The sequence below is a fragment of the Haemaphysalis longicornis genome, unplaced genomic scaffold (genome assembly GCF_048455015.1).
Source record: "Haemaphysalis longicornis isolate Haplotype H1 unplaced genomic scaffold, Haemaphysalis longicornis Haplotype H1 scaffold_7, whole genome shotgun sequence".
In the NCBI taxonomy this organism is placed as follows: Eukaryota; Metazoa; Arthropoda; class Arachnida; order Ixodida; family Ixodidae; genus Haemaphysalis; species Haemaphysalis longicornis.
Window position 1 is genome coordinate 24572639 of NW_027526422.1, and position 17262 is coordinate 24589900.

The 17262-nt window shown below is 46.3% G+C and overlaps 1 protein-coding gene across 1 annotated transcript in view; it reads right to left on the reverse strand.

Annotated features, from left to right (window-relative positions):
- LOC144144820 (monocarboxylate transporter 5-like) overlaps window positions 1-11624 on the reverse strand; it is an 80188-nt gene extending 68564 nt beyond the window's left edge. Inside the window, exon 1 of the mRNA XM_077676326.1 lies at window positions 11536-11624. The gene's annotated coding sequence lies outside the window, so the exon portion shown is untranslated. The remainder of the gene's footprint in view (window positions 1-11535) is intronic.
- Between the last annotated feature and the right edge of the window lie 5638 nt (window positions 11625-17262).

The window sequence follows — 17262 nt, forward strand, 5'->3', positions numbered from 1 at the left end:
AGACACCCGGTTTGGAGCAGTGGAACGCGGGAAATTTAAAATGATTTAAGCAAACATTTGGCGTCTTTACCTTGGGAGGAGCGCGACGCAAGAGGAACAACATGAGAGGTGAGCGGGAAAGCGAAGGGAGGCATTTACTTCGCAAAAGCCGATAAAGACTATCGTCTTTTGACGGCATTTGCAACGAAAGGAGCAGATACGCGGCCAATTTTTTTTTTAAAACTGGGCCTCACCTGTAAACACAAGTGCTCTGCTGCGAAGACATCTTTGGGGGTCAATATAGGCCGCTGTATACAAAATAGGAAGGCCTAGGACTTTTTTTTATTTTTTATGAATTTTTATAGACTGAAAACCGGTTTTTCCTGGGCAGAGAAACCTTCTCCGGATGGAGTGTGACATGATACGAGTAGAGACGGTCGTCAAGGCCAGCGCTAGACCAGGTCCGCTCTTTAAAAAATCTCAAAATGGAGATAACCGGCTGAACAATGAACCATGAAATTCGCTGATTAAGCATTTGTAGACAACTCTCAGAACTTCTGCACATACACCCCTCCCCTCGAGCATGTGAAGGAGGCGCCTCAGTGCAATGGGATGGCGGATAATCTGAGTTCATCTCGCTGTCAACGCTCCGTTTCTATTCGAGATCCTAATTCTGTCGCTCTTTGGCGTCGTCAAGGCTGAAAAGATATTATCTCTAGACTCCACTCGTTCAGATGCGCTGCGGCATAGCTGAGGGTTCATGCATTTTACTTTCACTTAGACTAGGTGCCCTCGTGGGACGCGCCAATGCGAGATGACCTCCACTGATCTCCGCAGACGCATTCCGAGGATCACTTTATATCTCCTAAGATCAGGGCTGCCGTTGAACTGCGTGCGCGATGCAAGGTCGTAAATCAGGCTACTTTTTTTCTTCTACGTTCCTTCTATTCTGAGCGACTCTTGCTCTTGGAGAAGCCATTAATATACTATACGGCTGACACTTTCTACGTCACTCGCTTCCTTTCTGGGGGCCGCCATCCCGCATATGTAAAATGGGATGTTTGTAAATCCACCCATACTGATCCTTCTGCGGCAGTCTCTTGAGACATGTAAAGACGCCATAATTACTGGGTATTTTCCTGTTCTCTTTCTTGCATATAAGCTAAAATTTGCGTATCTGTTCCATCCGGAGTACAGTAGGCTTTTTTTAGCTGTGGCCAATTCCTTCTCGTGCCGAACTTGATGAGGGGATCCTCATCATCATACGCATGGTGCTAGAAACAACGCATCGGCGCGCATATATATATATATATATATATATATATATATATATATATATATATATATATATAATCAGAATAGGAAATGAGGGACTCGCAGAAATAACACAGAAATAAGGATTGGCAGTCAAGAAGACCTCGGAAAGCAAAGGGGAGGTTGTGGTAGGCCATTGAAACAGATCAAGAATTTGGAAAGAAAGAAAGAAAGCGAAGAAAAAATGCCCGCCAGGTGGGATCCGAACCCACGACCTCCAGAATACCGGTCTGGTGCGATAACGGTTATCGCACCAGACCGGTATTCTGGAGGTCGTGGGTTCGGATCCCACCTGGCGGGCATTTTTTCTTCGCTTTCTTTCTTTCTTTCCAAATTCTTGATCTGTTTCAATGGCCTACCACAACCTCCCCTTTGCTTTCCGAGGTCTTCTTGACTGCCAATCCTTATTTCTGTGTTATTTCTGCGAGTCCCTCATTTCCTATTCTGATTCGCTACATGCATAGCGAGGGCCTCTGTTCTGGCAGTCTTGGTGCCATAGGAAGCTTAAGAGGGTTCAACGCTGGTTGACCACTCTCGACATGTCGTAGACACTCGAGTCACGGCGCGGGGATTAAAAAGAAGGTCCCCTTCACCCCGAGAGGTCAGAGTGGCGCTGGCTACCACCCCCAAGCACAGGAGCAAAATTACATTGACATAAATACCCCAGAAAGCGGGGGAGAAAATCGCCCCGCCGGTAGCGTAGTGGTTATCGCACCAGACCGGTATTCTGGAGGTCGTGGGTTCGGATCCCACCTGGCGGGCATTTTTTCTTCGCTTTCTTTCTTTCTTTCCAAATTCTTGATCTGTTTCAATGGCCTACCACAACCTCCCCTTTGCTTTCCGAGGTCTTCTTGACTGCCAATCCTTATTTCTGTGTTATTTCTGCGAGTCCCTCATTTCCTATTCTGATTCGCTACATGCATAGCGAGGGCCTCTGTTCTGGCAGTCTTGGTGCCATAGGAAGCTTAAGAGGGTTCAACGCTGGTTGACCACTCTCGACATGTCGTAGACACTCGAGTCACGGCGCGGGGATTAAAAAGAAGGTCCCCTTCACCCCGAGAGGTCAGAGTGGCGCTGGCTACCACCCCCAAGCACAGGAGCAAAATTACATTGACATAAATACCCCAGAAAGCGGGGGAGAAAATCGCCCCGCCGGTAGCGTAGTGGTTATCGCACCAGACCGGTATTCTGGAGGTCGTGGGTTCGGATCCCACCTGGCGGGCATTTTTTCTTCGCTTTCTTTCTTTCTTTCCAAATTCTTGATCTGTTTCAATGGCCTACCACAACCTCCCCTTTGCTTTCCGAGGTCTTCTTGACTGCCAATCCTTATTTCTGTGTTATATATATATATATATATATATATATATATATATATATATATATATATATATATATATATATATATATATATATATATATATATATAAGGGTTGGCAGTCAAGAAAACCTCGGAAAGCAAAGGGGAGGTTGTGGTGGGTCTCTACGAAGAATTTTTTTAGTGGCAAAGAAAGTGGTGAAAAAAATTCTCTTCATCTCTTTCTATGACCCACCACAACCTCCCCTTTGCTTTCCGAGGTTTTCTTGACTGCCAGACTGCCAACCCTTATTTTCTGTCTTATTTCACGGAGCCCCTCATTTCCCATTTTATGATTCGCTATATATATATATATACGTACATACATACATACAGTGGAATCTTGTTGATACGATTCGGCATATTACGTTTTTTTTTCGTTCCCAGCCAACCTTCCTTAGAAATATTGCATTTTTGTGCGTTTATTACGATCACATTTTTGCCTAAAATTGGATAATACGATCACCAACGCGGTTTTCGAGCGACATTTCTAGGAATCTTACGTTTATTCGTCGGTATACTCGCTCAAACCGCATTCCCACAAGCCACGACCTTCAGGTTGCAGAGACACCGAGGGAGCGGAAGCGCCGGTTCTGCGGTACTGCAATGCGTGGCCGTTCCGTGCAAGATTGACGATAAGTCAGGCGATGCACCCCGCCACGTAGCAAATCGTATCATAATCAAGGAAGAAGGTTCGCAATGCTCGTGGCAGGCGCGACTTCCCTTTCCGACTTCTCCCATGGATCGTGCTTCCCGCGCAGTGATTTGTTCTCTTTTTGCCTTGTTTCTTTGCACGGCCTTGTTTCCAGGATTGTGACAGCGTCAAAGAAATGCAAGGCGCAAGTGTAAATTGTACGCCAATTCGAAGAGAGCTCGAAGAGGAAGGGAATTGGCGTGGAATTGGCAAGCGAGCTCGCTATGCCAGTGTTAACGCTCAACACTATTGTCGGTCAGCGAGTGTAACTTCTAAAGAAGCTGCAAGTTTTTGGACCTGGTGTAAAGCAAACGCGACGTGCGAATCACGAGTAAAAGGAAAACATCCCGCTTACATGGTTCAAGGAAGTTAGAGCGACGGGAGTGAACTTCGACGGGTCAGTCCTACGCGAAACAGCTGACAATGTCGCGCTCTCCTTGGGTATTCAAAACTTTCAAGCATCCGGAGGCTGCCTTCACCGATTTAGGGCACGACATGGATTGTCGTACAAGGCAGTGTCTGCCAAAGCAGCAAATACCGGCAGCATCTTTTTGAACGTTTTAGATGAATTTGTTCTTGGGAATTTAAATGAAAGGGCAGCACAAATTGAGCAGCTACTTCAATTTTGCGCCACAAAGGTGAGTTGCTGACGGAGCATGCATATTTCCCTTCTTTTTTAACCTATTTGGATAATACGATTTTCGGATAATACGTTTTATTTTACGGTTCCCGTGAAAAACGTATCAACGAGATTTCACTGTATTTTGTAAGCATCAATGTGGGCGCTGTGATAGTGCTCGCTTAAAGGACACATGGAAGGTGTCTGTTACTTCTGTGTCCAATCAACCTTGCACTCCGTCTGCTTATCACGACCATTATCATAATCCCGTCGTACCTCATCTGTTTCTCATACCCATCCACATCATCATTCCTGACGCTAGAGTCCTGGGCTGCCACTCGGAGTAAACGCGCTGTGTCGGCTGTCTCTCCGGCGCCCTTCCTGTGTGACGGCTGTCCTTGACGCGTCTCTCAAGGGGTGAAGGCGCGGGGTATTACGGATGCTCGAATGATTTGTTTCAGTTAGTTCTATACTCCGGGCGGTGACATCATGTAATGGCGGAAACCTATGAGAGAAAATCGCACCCCAAAATCAGTTGATGAGCACACCGTGGTAAGACTGCGCACTGTATGTGGTGCCGGATTCCATCTATAAGAACACGTGCTGTGCAGTACCCAGTTGGTTCGATTGCACCTTCGTTAGCACTGCACAAGGGGGACTAGTGTACGGGGTTTTCTCTTTGCGCAGCTGTGAAGACAAGTTTCCATTAACAACTGATATACTAGCTCCTGTCTCCTGTTACTTGTTCCGCAGCTCGCTGGCCGCGTAGCAAAGCTTTGCTGCACCACTCGGTTTCGTCGAAGTGGCGCCAAGACGAGAGCTGCTGTAGGTTTAACCAGTAGTAAAACAAAACCGAAAATGGGACAGGAAATTCCGAGTATGGCGCGGGGACCATGTGTCGACTGGGCGGGCCGTGCATGCATGCGGCCTTGCAGTTTGACCGAATCGAAGATCTATGCCTGTGCCGCCATCTTATGTCCGTCTCCCTTCATCCCCCCCCCCTTTTTTTTTTCTTTTTTCCCCCTTTTCCCTTCCCGCTGACTACTGTTACACCATTTGCGGAGCGCGCAGGACTCACTCTTGTTTTTGATCTTGTATTTGCTTGTGTGCCTCTTGTTACGTGTTTTCGTGCTGCCTTTTCGTACGTGTTCGTTCCCCTTCCCTCACCTTCCACCTTTCTAGCCAATCGGAATGCCTCACTTGCTCAAACTGTTTGAAACACCCCTCACCCGCGACCTCTCCTGCAGGGATGAGGGAAGTAACCCTCCCTCACAGAAGTTTTTGTATAAAGGCGCAATGTGAGAAATTAAAATACAGCCCTGAAGAAGGAGTTTCTAACTCCGAAACTGTTGGCAACAAAAACGGGAAACGTGTCAGTCGACTTCTTTCACTATTTTTATACTGGCCCATCAAACCTCATGATCTCTCTCTCTCTCTCTCTCTCTCTCTCTATATATATATATATATATATATATATATATATATATATATATATATATATATATATATATATATAATGTTAATTATTTTTGTTGTTGACGACACATGGGGAAGATGGTGCTTCGTGCGGGCGAGGTGGGTAATCAGTGATGCTCCTTACTGGGGAGAAAAATTCCCATTTCTAGGTTGAGAAATTCCCTATTTCTGGCATTCTTTCCCCGCAAATTTCTCAAGAATTCATTGCAAAATTCCTTCCACTCTAATTTTGCAGCTGATACATCTTTACGTGGATTCGTGGTCGGTTTTGTGTGTTAGCTAGTGCCACCTATGTCAACTTTACGTAGCCTTCGGCTTCAGGACGCATACATCGTTGAGCGTAAAATAAATTGGAGTGCATCGGCCGCTCTACAGCATTTTACTCGGCATTTCACGTTTTTTACCAAAATGCATGCTTACTTCGCATGCTAAACCTCTAAGTTAAAACTGCCCGAATGAAAAAGAAAAAACATTGTTCAGTAAAAGAGATAATTTTAGCTGAGCGCCGGAACTGCTGGCTGCATCTTTTTTTGACAGCACGCGGACTAAGGTGCACCCAAAATACTTTTTTGAATATCGCGCAGGAATTAACGTGAACAGGCTTCAGCCCTTCAGCCGCCGGCGCTTCACGCTTTACTAGCTATTTTTCATGGAATATTCTTTCCTCTATGCTCCTTCCCGTTTTATTAACTGGATTGTAAGCGGTCTTGGATGCTTGTCGCTTGAGGTAACACGACTGCCAACCTTTGAACACCCATCTGACGAAGTGTTAACGGAGCTTTTAAAAATATAATAAATGATGCCAGGTCCGGTTCACTGACATTATTTTTTCCTTTTACTCGACGACTCTTAAAATCCCCTGCATTAATTAAAGATTCTCTTTCTCCCTTTTTCCAAAAATAGGAGCCCGAAAATTCCCCGTGTGAAACATCACTGTGGGTAATCCATTAGAGTGAGTCGTTGACCTCGTGTGTCGTTGACCTACCCGGTATATGCGCCACGGTGCAACAGCTATATTCTGAGTCAGGGAAGCACAAGCGAAAAATAAAGGCGTACACTCAGCCGTGCATGGTCACATGAATTTACAGCGAAGTTGTTAAAATGCCAACGAAAATTGTATGACAAAGTGAATGACTAATGCACTTTAAACTACAATTTGCACTACCCTATTTCCGAGTGTATTGACCGAGGTGCAGTCCTAGAGAGACAAACGGTCAAAACACAGTTGTTTCTCATTTTCGGTCTGGAATTCTTCTGAACTAATTGTCTGAGTAAACCTTGGAATAACTGACTGCAATTTTATCCTAACAGGAAGATAAGAGGCTATCCCCGCTAGCTAAAAGATTACAGAAAGGTTTCCGAAATGGCACAAAGGCGCTTTAGCTGTAACAAATGCAGGTGCACTGATTTATGATCTACAACTACAACGTTACTGGAATACAGTACACCCTCCTCATAACGATATCACTGTATTCTAAATCTCGCTTCATTCGAATTCAAATTGCTTTATGGTCCTCACTGTATAGGAAACCATTCCCTCCTTTAACAAAGGATCGCCTATAACGAAGGCAGTTTCCTGTCTTTGTGGCTCTGTTGTAAAGAGGGGTTACTGTACCTGCATTTTCTTTAAGATGTTTTACTTAAAACCGATACTCACCGATATAGCGCGCTAGTTCCGCCTCGCGCATCCAGGCACTATGACACCTAAAACTTGATTCCGTCCTCAGAGCGTACTGCTGTTCATTTCTCCGAGAACCATACCAGAACGGAAAGCTCTTCAAGCCGGTTTCATGAGCTTCGGACGACAAGTTTCGAGTTGCGTTGCACTATTCTACCCTTGGTGCTGGTTCTCTCGCGTTTTGTTGGAATTTATCTAGAATGCTCTGAAAGCGCATTTCGTAAGAAGGTTTTAATAGTATTCGTCAGTTGCTTTCATTGCTTTGCCGCGGTTTTTGAATTGCACTTCTGCATGGTCACAGCCTTCCTTTCCCCTCTCTGAATTTCTTTTGTGTGAGTGCCCTTGTTCTGTATGAGCTTTCGAAGCTAGCTGCTTATTTATGCCGAAGGCTTCTTCCATCGCCTTTTAGTCACGTCTTCTTGGTGAAATTTTTACCTCTTTGGATGTGTTTATGTCGCATACTTTTCACTCATGGTTTTTCTTCGCATGTTTTATCTGTTCCCAGAACCTTTCCGTGGCAGTTGATTTCTATATTTGATATTATTTTTCTTGTAGCCAGTTGCTGCCAATTGATACTTCGGTGATAGTGTTCGATGCTGAAGCGCGGTTTTTTAGATAAACTCTTTCGATAACGATTGTTGGCACGTCTATTGCGCATGTGTGGATGTACCTGTAAATGTACGATGCTGTCTTCTCTAATTCTTTTTTATGAAAGTAGGGCGTGTCTCGTGTCCCATTTCTTGTGTGTGCTTCTTTGTGCTACTCAGTACGTTCTTTAGGGGTGCAGTTTGTTTTAGTGACGATGAGGTAGATACCGGCACGTTCTTTTCCTTCGAGGTCTTATTTTTCGTTTATTCTGCATTACTTCTCGATTTATGCCGCGATTGTTTTTTTTTTTTGTTTTTAGAGCTTTGTTTGGCATTCCAACGAGTATTTGTGCAAGTTAACTGCGAGTAAGAATTTCTCCACCAAATCTGCTAACGCTGTCCACCGCGTGAAACGCAGAAAGTGGCATTTCCAAGTAATTCATGATGCTAACGTCATACACTCCACCAAAAAGCTACATACAGAAATTTTGAGAATTGCCTAGTACTAATGCGTAATCATTCTTCAGGGTATACATTTCCTTGTTGGCTGGCATTAAAGGTACACATCAGCCCAGACAGCGTCTTTTTCTTAGTTGTTTTTTAGTTAACCAATTGCGGACGCAGGATTAGACTGACCCCTGGGATTTAGAGAGTTAAATTGGAGTTTTTTTATGTTTGTTGTTTTTTGCTGTTCTTTTTTAGTTAACCGCGTGAGAGCGGCAGATTAGATACATCTTTGAATGATAATCCTTTTGATTTTCATCCGTTTTTTTTTTTCAATTCTATCCTCTTTTTTATCAGTAATCCATGAGAAGGCTTCCTGGGCTTGTTAGTCGCGTGATGAGGCTGTATTAGGTGTACCTTCACGATTTCTTTACACCGCTTTCAGTAGTAGTAGTAGAAACTTTTTATTGTACCGGTGATGGGATTAAAAGGGAAAGTTACGAATGAGAACGCTGTGTCTTCTACTCGTCTTCCTCCCCTCTTCCTCAGGCGTCAGCCAGAATCCCTTGGGATCAGGCGGTGGCCTCGGCCATCCGGACGACACGAAGTTGCACTTCCGGGTCGGGGCTCAGCAAAGCTGTCTCCCATTGTTCCATGTTCGTTACAGTCAACGAGTTGCCCCTAGCATTTGCTGCACCATTTTGATTCCGTCTTGCGGGACACGACCAGAACATGCGGTATAGTTCCGCCCGACACGCGCATAGCTTACAAGCTCCCGACTATATGTCGGGGTAGCATCGACTGAACGCAACCGGGTTTCGAAATGTGTTCGTCTGTAACTGCCTCCACGATACCGATTCCCTTTTAGTGAGGCTGCGGTGCGCGGCGGGATACTTTCGTCCCGCCAATCTGTAATGATCTATGATTTCTCTGTATGACACCATGCGATCTCTTGGAACCCGACCTGACATCGTTTTCAGTTTTTTTTTTTTAATCGACGCTTATATGGCTAAGGATCCAAGTGTTTTTGATGTTCGAGAATCAAATCTCCTGAGGTTTCACGTGTTTTTGTAGCGCGAGGCTTTAGAAAAAGCACGTCCACGTGTGTGTTCCAGCAGCACGAGGACACCACCAATGTCGCACGCCGTGATTAACGTGACTTAGACCCCACGCTTACGCGTCTCATCACTTGGATACGCATTTTTGGTAGATTAGATCTATCCATAGGTACATCTTTAGATTAAGCCAGAATAAAAGTGTGAGGGGATATGTACGTGTTTTTCTTTAGGAAAAAATTTAAGCCGTTCCACTCAATGGGAAAGCTGTCGGAAGTGCAGAGCAGTGATTCGCCATAATGGGCTGTAGCAACGTTATCCGCTCACTGCTACCACCCAACGCAATTCAAACTTCCCGCATCCGCAGAGCTCGCGTGCCCCCTGCCTGAAACTGAGCCAGCGGGAGCTCTGTTCTTTTCGTGCTCATTTTTTTTTTCCAGCAAGTTCCACTTTATTTCGCTTACTATCGTAAAAACCAACCCAATGAGCGTTCCTAACTAAATGAACGCGGGCGCTTCCGGTTAATTGCGTATATGTACCTACACTTTTCTTTGCGCTAAACAACGGGGAAGATGAATGACGATCGCCAGAGGTTCGCGAGTTTCGAACGCTTATGAATATATAAACCACTTGGATTTCGGAGCCTCTGGTTTACGCCGCGACGACAGCCGCTACGACGGAACGCCGTGTGGCTCTACTTTGGTCCAGCGAGCGAGCTACGACGACAAGGCGAGCCCCTAAGGTGCTCCTCACTTAAAATATGACGTCCAACGGGGCTAACCTCCACCCCTTCCCTATTCCCCCGAGCAGTGGGGGACGCTGCTGTCCAGCTCCCTTTTTTGCGATCAGCTCCTGCTGGTTGAGAGAGCGGTAGCATCAAGGGCGGCACAAGGCTACCTGTAAGAAGGCTCCACTCCCACGAGGCTCTGCCAAATAAATAAGTTTTTTCTCTCTCTTTCCAACGGGCTACTGATCGATTGAGATCGGTGAACCCTGTTACCAGTTTTCCCAAAATAAAACCTGGAAACATTCAGAGCCATTTCATTTTGGGTTAGTGGATGACCAGTGGAGCTGTTTGTAAGTTATTGGCTGACCACGAGCTCCCGCTGAAACCACTCCGTAGCACCGAGTACGCGTTCAGAGCGGGATTGTGAGTAGGCTTCACCGTGGAACACCGAATGTGGAAAAGGCAGCTTACAAAAACCAAGCTTACATCGATCCTTTTAAAGTCGGCTTCACTTCCACACACAAATGCATTGCTAAGAAGTCACTTTATCCGGGGCAGTATTGGCCACCTTGTAAACGAAATCAACCGCCGGAGGCGAAGAGGTGGCCGAAGGGAGAAACTTTTAAATGCAGAGCATTTCAGTAACTCACGATGTCACCCGCGTTGACGTCCGTAGTCGTAGTCCGCACCCCTCCCCCTACAATATATTAAAAAAAATACTATCCGGTGCCTGGTTTCGATCCCTCGACCCTGCGGGCGGAACGCAATGTACATGGTGCTCTACCCACTGCGCCACAAAGCCGACACAGAATGGGAGGCTACGAACGCGCCTTATATCCTTGTCTCATTCAAACTACGTCAAGAAGCTGCTGATACAACGCATTCACTACCACCAACTCCCGAAACACTAAACATTAACGCAATACACCCACCCCCTATGCGACGCATTTACTCGAGTCCCCCTCGCGGGGATATGGGCCCAATTTTTTCGACGGGAGGAGGAGGGGCGCGGCTTTTGTCGTCCTGCGGGCGCGAAAAAAGGGGGGCGTTAGTCTATAACGGATCCGCTGTACAATGGCAGAACTTGACGAATGGAGCCAATTCAAATGCGCTTCATTTTTTCTTTCCGAGCTTTGCAGACAAGCCAGAGTGGCTGCTGCCAAGACCTTTCAAAATAAACGGGCACGAACACATGGGACCGATGGAGCCCGCGTCGGAATTAGGGGATGATGATGATGATTTTTGGATTTTATTGGCGCAAGGCCAGCTAGGAAAAAGAGCGCCAAATAGAGGCGATTAACAGAAAAAGTAGGTAGGTCCTACTAAAGCCTGTAAGCCAGACAAATAGTAAAATAGACAAATATACAAATAGTAAAGAGACAAATAGACAATAGTAAATAGACATATAGACATTAGTAAAAATAGATAAGTAGTAAAATGGGGATGGCTGGTGTATAGGGTCAGTTTTTCATTATGCATGATAAGAAAGGAGGTTCAAAACTTTTACTTCTGATAAATACTTAAAAACACGTTTTACGGAAACCATAGCGTCGGAATTAGGGGACCGTTCAAGTTGTCCGATATTTCGAGCAAACAAAATGCACTTACGTTTCGTTTCGGCCGGCGGTCTGGCCTGCGTGAGAGGGAACCACGAACACATGCAACAACATTCTTTAATGCTACATAGGCAGTGAAGGACATGGCTATTGCGCAGACAAAAATCCGTCTGCGCAGTTGGCTCGGAGACGAAAAACACATTTACGAACACATGCTTACGCGCACATAGAAGGCGTGAACTTGGTGTATGGTTAACAATAGGAACGCTGCCTCCTGCTAAGATACACTATCTGGCTGTATTGTTACGAGAAATGCATTGTCAGGGGTCGGCTGAATGAAGTACAAGGGAGATAACGCTTGATGGAACTGCTTGATATTTTTAGAAGTCTCTGAGAAGCCGGAATCGATACCTACTATCAGGGTTTATATTTATTGTTATTCCTAAAGCATTATGCGCCTCATGGAGCTAAAAACCCGCCGTAGTGAGCATCGGACGGCACCAGAACTCCACGCGCCTTCAAAAAAAAAAAAAAAATCACGCCATATCCACGGAATGAATGATGATAAGTGGGGCGAAGATCGAGAGGGGGAGATCATCGGTAACCGTAACTCTCCCGTGAAAGTTCGCCCATTACATCATTAAGAAAGACGTAAGACTGTGTGCGTACATTGTACAAATCAACTTTTATTTTGTTCTTTTATTTTGTTCTTGTTCGTTTGTTGTTTGGTTTCTTCGTTTGTTCTTTTCATTTCGTCGTTGTCATGACTGGATTGCGAGGTCCCTTCATTACGACGGCTTTATGATCTGTGAAATGAAGCGAGAGAGGTTCTTGTACTGGCTGCAATGGGAAGTTTGCAAACACTAAGTCTGTACACGTTCCTCGGATCGTGGTAGGGTTCATATGGATACATCTGAGTGCGTATTTGAAGAAAGAACTTTTATTTAGGGCGAACTTGTGCCCGAACAAGACGAGAGGAAACGAGCAAAGGTCCTTGCGTCTCGTTCGATCTCCGAGAACGACTGCCTGCGTTCGTGGCGTGATCTCTTGCGTGATCTCCCCCTCGCAGTGCACGTGCACTCGCGCCTCCGTTGGCGAACACAGACAAGCTCGCGCTCCCGGTGCCGAGTTTGCGCTGCCGGTTGCAGCCGGTTCTTGCGCGTGCAACGCGGCCCACTTTGCGACATCTCCGAAAGCATGCGGCGGTCACGTACCACGAGACACAAGGGATGGACAGACCCATGGCTTTAGGAGCTTCGCCCCTAAAAGACACTTTGGTAGAAGCGGCAATGGAACCCTAGGACGCGCAGTGACAGCGTCCTAACCAGCCGCATGGTATATTCGAAACACCACAGTTCCAGTTAAAATGTTATCTGTATCCTTTTACGCACCGAAACAACTGGGCTGTGAGGAGCGTTAAAGTGGAGGTGTAAAGATTAGTTTCGACCTTCTGCATATCGTGGGCCGAAGACTCGACACACAGGCGTTGCTGTTTTTCTCCTCAGTCGGAAAAGCGGCCTCTGTGGCCTAGAGTCGAACCCGCGACCCAGTGCTATAGACAGGAGGGAGGGGGGTGTTGGGGGGGGGGGGGTCCAACTCCCCCCTGCCCGATATTCTTATTGATAGACGTTTCCTTCTGTTCCTTTAGAGGAAAACTGTAAAAATGTGCAGCGTATCTGCTCCTTTCGTTGCAAATGTCGACGAAAGACGATAGTCGACTGGCGCCACTGGCAAGTAAATGCCTCCCTTCTCTTTCCCGCTCACCTCTCATGCTGTTCGTCTCCCGTCTCGTTCCTCCAAAGATAACACGCTAGAGGTTTACTCAAGTCAATTTAAAGTTACCGCGTCCCACTGCTCCGAATCGGGTGCCTCTATGCCAGCGCGGAGGCCGTGGTGCGCCATCGTGCGCCATCGTGCGCCATCGCGGAGGCCGTGGTGCGCCATCACTGGTTACGTCGGGCTCCGCAGGATGGCGGTACCTGTCCGTGCTAAGCACATGAAGTGTGTTGGACGTTCCAAACTCTACCCCAACGAACGCAAAGTCTCGACTGCAATGCGACTGCGATTAAGAACATCTCTATTGACACCACTGTTCAGAATCGGGTTGAAATGGAGCAGACGACGCACGCCGTTTTTTTTTTTTTTTTTTTGCGGCGGGCGGGTGCTGTGGCACAAGCCGCGCCACGTCCGGGGCCGTGCCAATGGAAGAAATCGACAGCTAAACTTTTCAGTAAATACCATCTATAGCCAAGGAACGTTATCGCGTTAATATGGTACACTTCCTGGAATTATATAATAAATTTCATGCTACAGTTCTGTCCTACACCTGCCCAATCAACCACCGGACGTCCATCGACCACGCAACGTATACGTTCATTCCGTCTCTAGCGGGCGTCTGTGGGACGCCCGTTTCAGATCTGACGGACATGCCATGTACGTCCGTGGGACATCCGGATTTAACACTTCTTTGCGTCCTTTCGGACGCCTGAAACTGGAGGTATTTTGGATATTCAGTAAAAATTTGCGGAATTACAAATGTTACACTAACGAGAAACACACGATGAATACTACACGGCACAACATTAACGCACTACCGGACAGACAAGTATGCACGAACGCGGTAAACTTGCTTGATACGTTTTGTTAGCGGTTCTCAATTTTATATATCCCTCGCCAGAGAGTTTATCGTAAAAGTCGGCGAGCTACTTTAAAAGAGCTAAAAAATTGGGCTTAATTTTAGTAATACACAGATGAAACTTGCAATATGCAAATCAAGGTGTCGATATACAAAATCTTAATTGAAAGTCAGAGTAGCTTTTCTGTTTTTGCTTTCACATTCAATTTACGCCATTATTTAATGCTTCGTGGTAACTGTGTACGTCCTCGGGCGGATTTCCTTCGGGCATACGGAAATGTATATCCTTTGTACATCCGTCGCTGGATGTCCACTGTACGTCCGCAAATGTACATTCAGACGGATGTACAGTGGCCGTCCAAACTTGGCATTCCACGTTCGGCTCTTTTCCGGACGTTCCACGCACGTCCGTGGTTGCTTGGGTGGGTCCACCTCCACACATATATAATGCTCGAAGTGTCGCCGTCAGGCAGCATACAACAATGGTGCCTGACACCATAAGACAACGCTGATGCTGGAGGCGCTTCCGAGTGAGGATCGGAGGCGCCGCCGCGTGAGTTCGTCCGCTACTGAAAGCGTGCTCGGCGGCGCGGTCTGTTCGAATTTTCGTACGAGTTATCCGGCGTTTTCTCTCACTGGAAGATACAGAATTCCCCCGTATTCTGATACCCTCCTCCACTGCAGAGTCGAGGAGCTCCTTGAAAGCGATTTCTGCATGTAAAAGCATCGCACATGCCGTATTTGCAGGATTCTAACGCGCCCCCGATTTTAACGCGCAGTAGAATCCGAAACTCCGAACCAACAAAAATGTCTTGGTGCCGATTATACCCCGCACACGGAATAATACCGTTAACGGGCGCCTCAAAATTGCACAAAACGTTTAATTGAACATGAATTCGCACACGCTGTGGGTAGCTAAGCCCTTCCGTGAAGCTTTGCGCTTGAAAATGTGGTCCCTTTGTTTTCGGCAACGGCGAACACCCGACTTAGGGACTCCTTATGCACAGGACGCTGTCCGGATCCCTTCAATTTCCGCCGAGATGATCGTTGAAGCGAAGCCTCCATCATTCATAGAACTTCATCATTCGGTTTCCAGTCGGCGTTCTCGGCTTTGAGGTTGTTTGGAGTTCGATTGTAACGCGCACGCATTTTCGAATGCCTATTTTCGGATAAAAAGGTGCGCGCTAGAATCGTGGAAATATGGGACGTCGTCCGCTAAGCCAAGTCGAGGAAGCTCATGGAGTGGAGGGCAGACTCATAATACGGCCAATAGTCTTGACGCGACCACAGTGTCAGTTCGAATAAAGCGGAAGTTAGAATTAACGAGAGTCGACCGTAGCGTCTGAGGCAAAAAGTTCCGCTCACAAAAATAGCGGCTGGAACTCGCTCAATCCGGATATGGCCCCGAAGCTAGTTACAAATAAAAAATACTGGAATATGACAGTGTTTCAAATTTCCCATCGCACAGCGTGAGGAATGACGTCACTGGGGGTGACTTTTTGCCTGCATGAAGGCGGCACTATCAAGCGAAGCCATGAAGCAGCACTACGACCGTGCAATCATGCTTACTGGCGGTAGCTTTGTGTCGTAGCCGCCAATAGCCCTACGCGTGTGACGTCATAAGGGGGGCGTCAGAAAATGGCTGGTCAGCCACCGGTATTTCTTGCACGATATCTAGCTTATTATTTAGGGTTTTCGTTTATGTTGGTACTATTGTTATTCTGACGTGGTACCTTAGCGAAGAAACCGAAACTCTATTTTGTGTTCATGGTCTAAATTAAGAAATCTATGGCCGCGTTGTTCTGGGCTTGTCCACGCTTCTTGCCGGTGTGAGCGATAGTGCAAGAATTACTGCGAGTGAGCAGCCTTTGCATAAAAAAATTATGGTTGATTCCTCTGTCATAGGAATCGTAAAACACAAAAGTGAAATGTGCAGCGAAATCTGCAGCTGAGCATGATTTGCGGGTCGGCGGCTGTCTTGTGGTGTGCTTGACGAGCGACGTTCTGCTGGCGGGTCGCTTCGGCTAAGGTGTATTGGCGTCATTTCCGAGACGGATATGACGTCAGTGAAGTCTTGGTGTATCCCGACATAAAACCCTTTCGTGTTAAAATATAAAACCCCAAAACGAACATTTTAGTACTAAAGGTTGCTTTCCCGCAAGAAGACCCTGTGTGGGTGCACCGTTTACAGGCCGCTTGCTTCATTGTACTGGCGTCATTTCTATGACGGATTTGACGTAAGTGAAATCTTCGTGAATCCCGGAATAAAACACTTTCGTGTTAATGCATTTTAGTCCCTGGAACATCATGTAATGGCAGTAAAGAGCGCGGCTTCAACGCAACTGTGGGCTTCGTAAAAGCATATGAACCAAAGACCAGTTTGGGGCTGTCTATCTGTCAACAATTATGTATCTAAAGAAATGCGCGCTCGAGATGTGCGATAAGTAATCTACCTAAAATGTTTTCTGCGGGGCACGACGAGTTCGCAAGCGTCGGCGAGGAGTGCTCCAAGGTTCCCTGTCACGTTTCAATCGTTGTAATGAAAACGATATTTTTTCGCTTGCTTTTTAATTTTATTTATTTGTATTTAACTTAATACACAGGTGCTAAACAGTTGCAGGAAGGTAGGATATTCCTGAAGAAACCTGAACTGATATGAATTATTGGGAATAAAAGTGATTGCGATGAGAGAGAGAGAGAGAGAGAGAGAGAGAGAGAGAGAGAGAGAGAGAGAGAGAGAGAGAGAGAGAGAGAGAGAGAGAGAGAGAGAGAGAGAATATGTAGCTATGTAGCCAAGGTGGGCTTAAGACCTTAAAAGGGTCATGCAGACAAAATACAAGTTTGTCTTATTCGAAAGACTCGGTGTTTTATAGTGCCCCAGCGCTTGTCCGGCACCGAACCATGCTTTATTCATTGGGAAATTAAACAATTTATGCCATAGTTTTGATTCTCCCGCTGAATCATGTATTCAGTGGTGTCTGCGATGACGTATCCAGGGAAAGTATTGAAGCGAGCGTAAGTATGCTAGGGCTGCAGCGAACGGTGGAACGCCTTCAGTCTTCCTAGATGGCGCCACCATACCCCTCGGTACCGCTGTCCACTACCTCGTTTTGTTTTTGACCAGATTTGTGCCTGGATAATGTT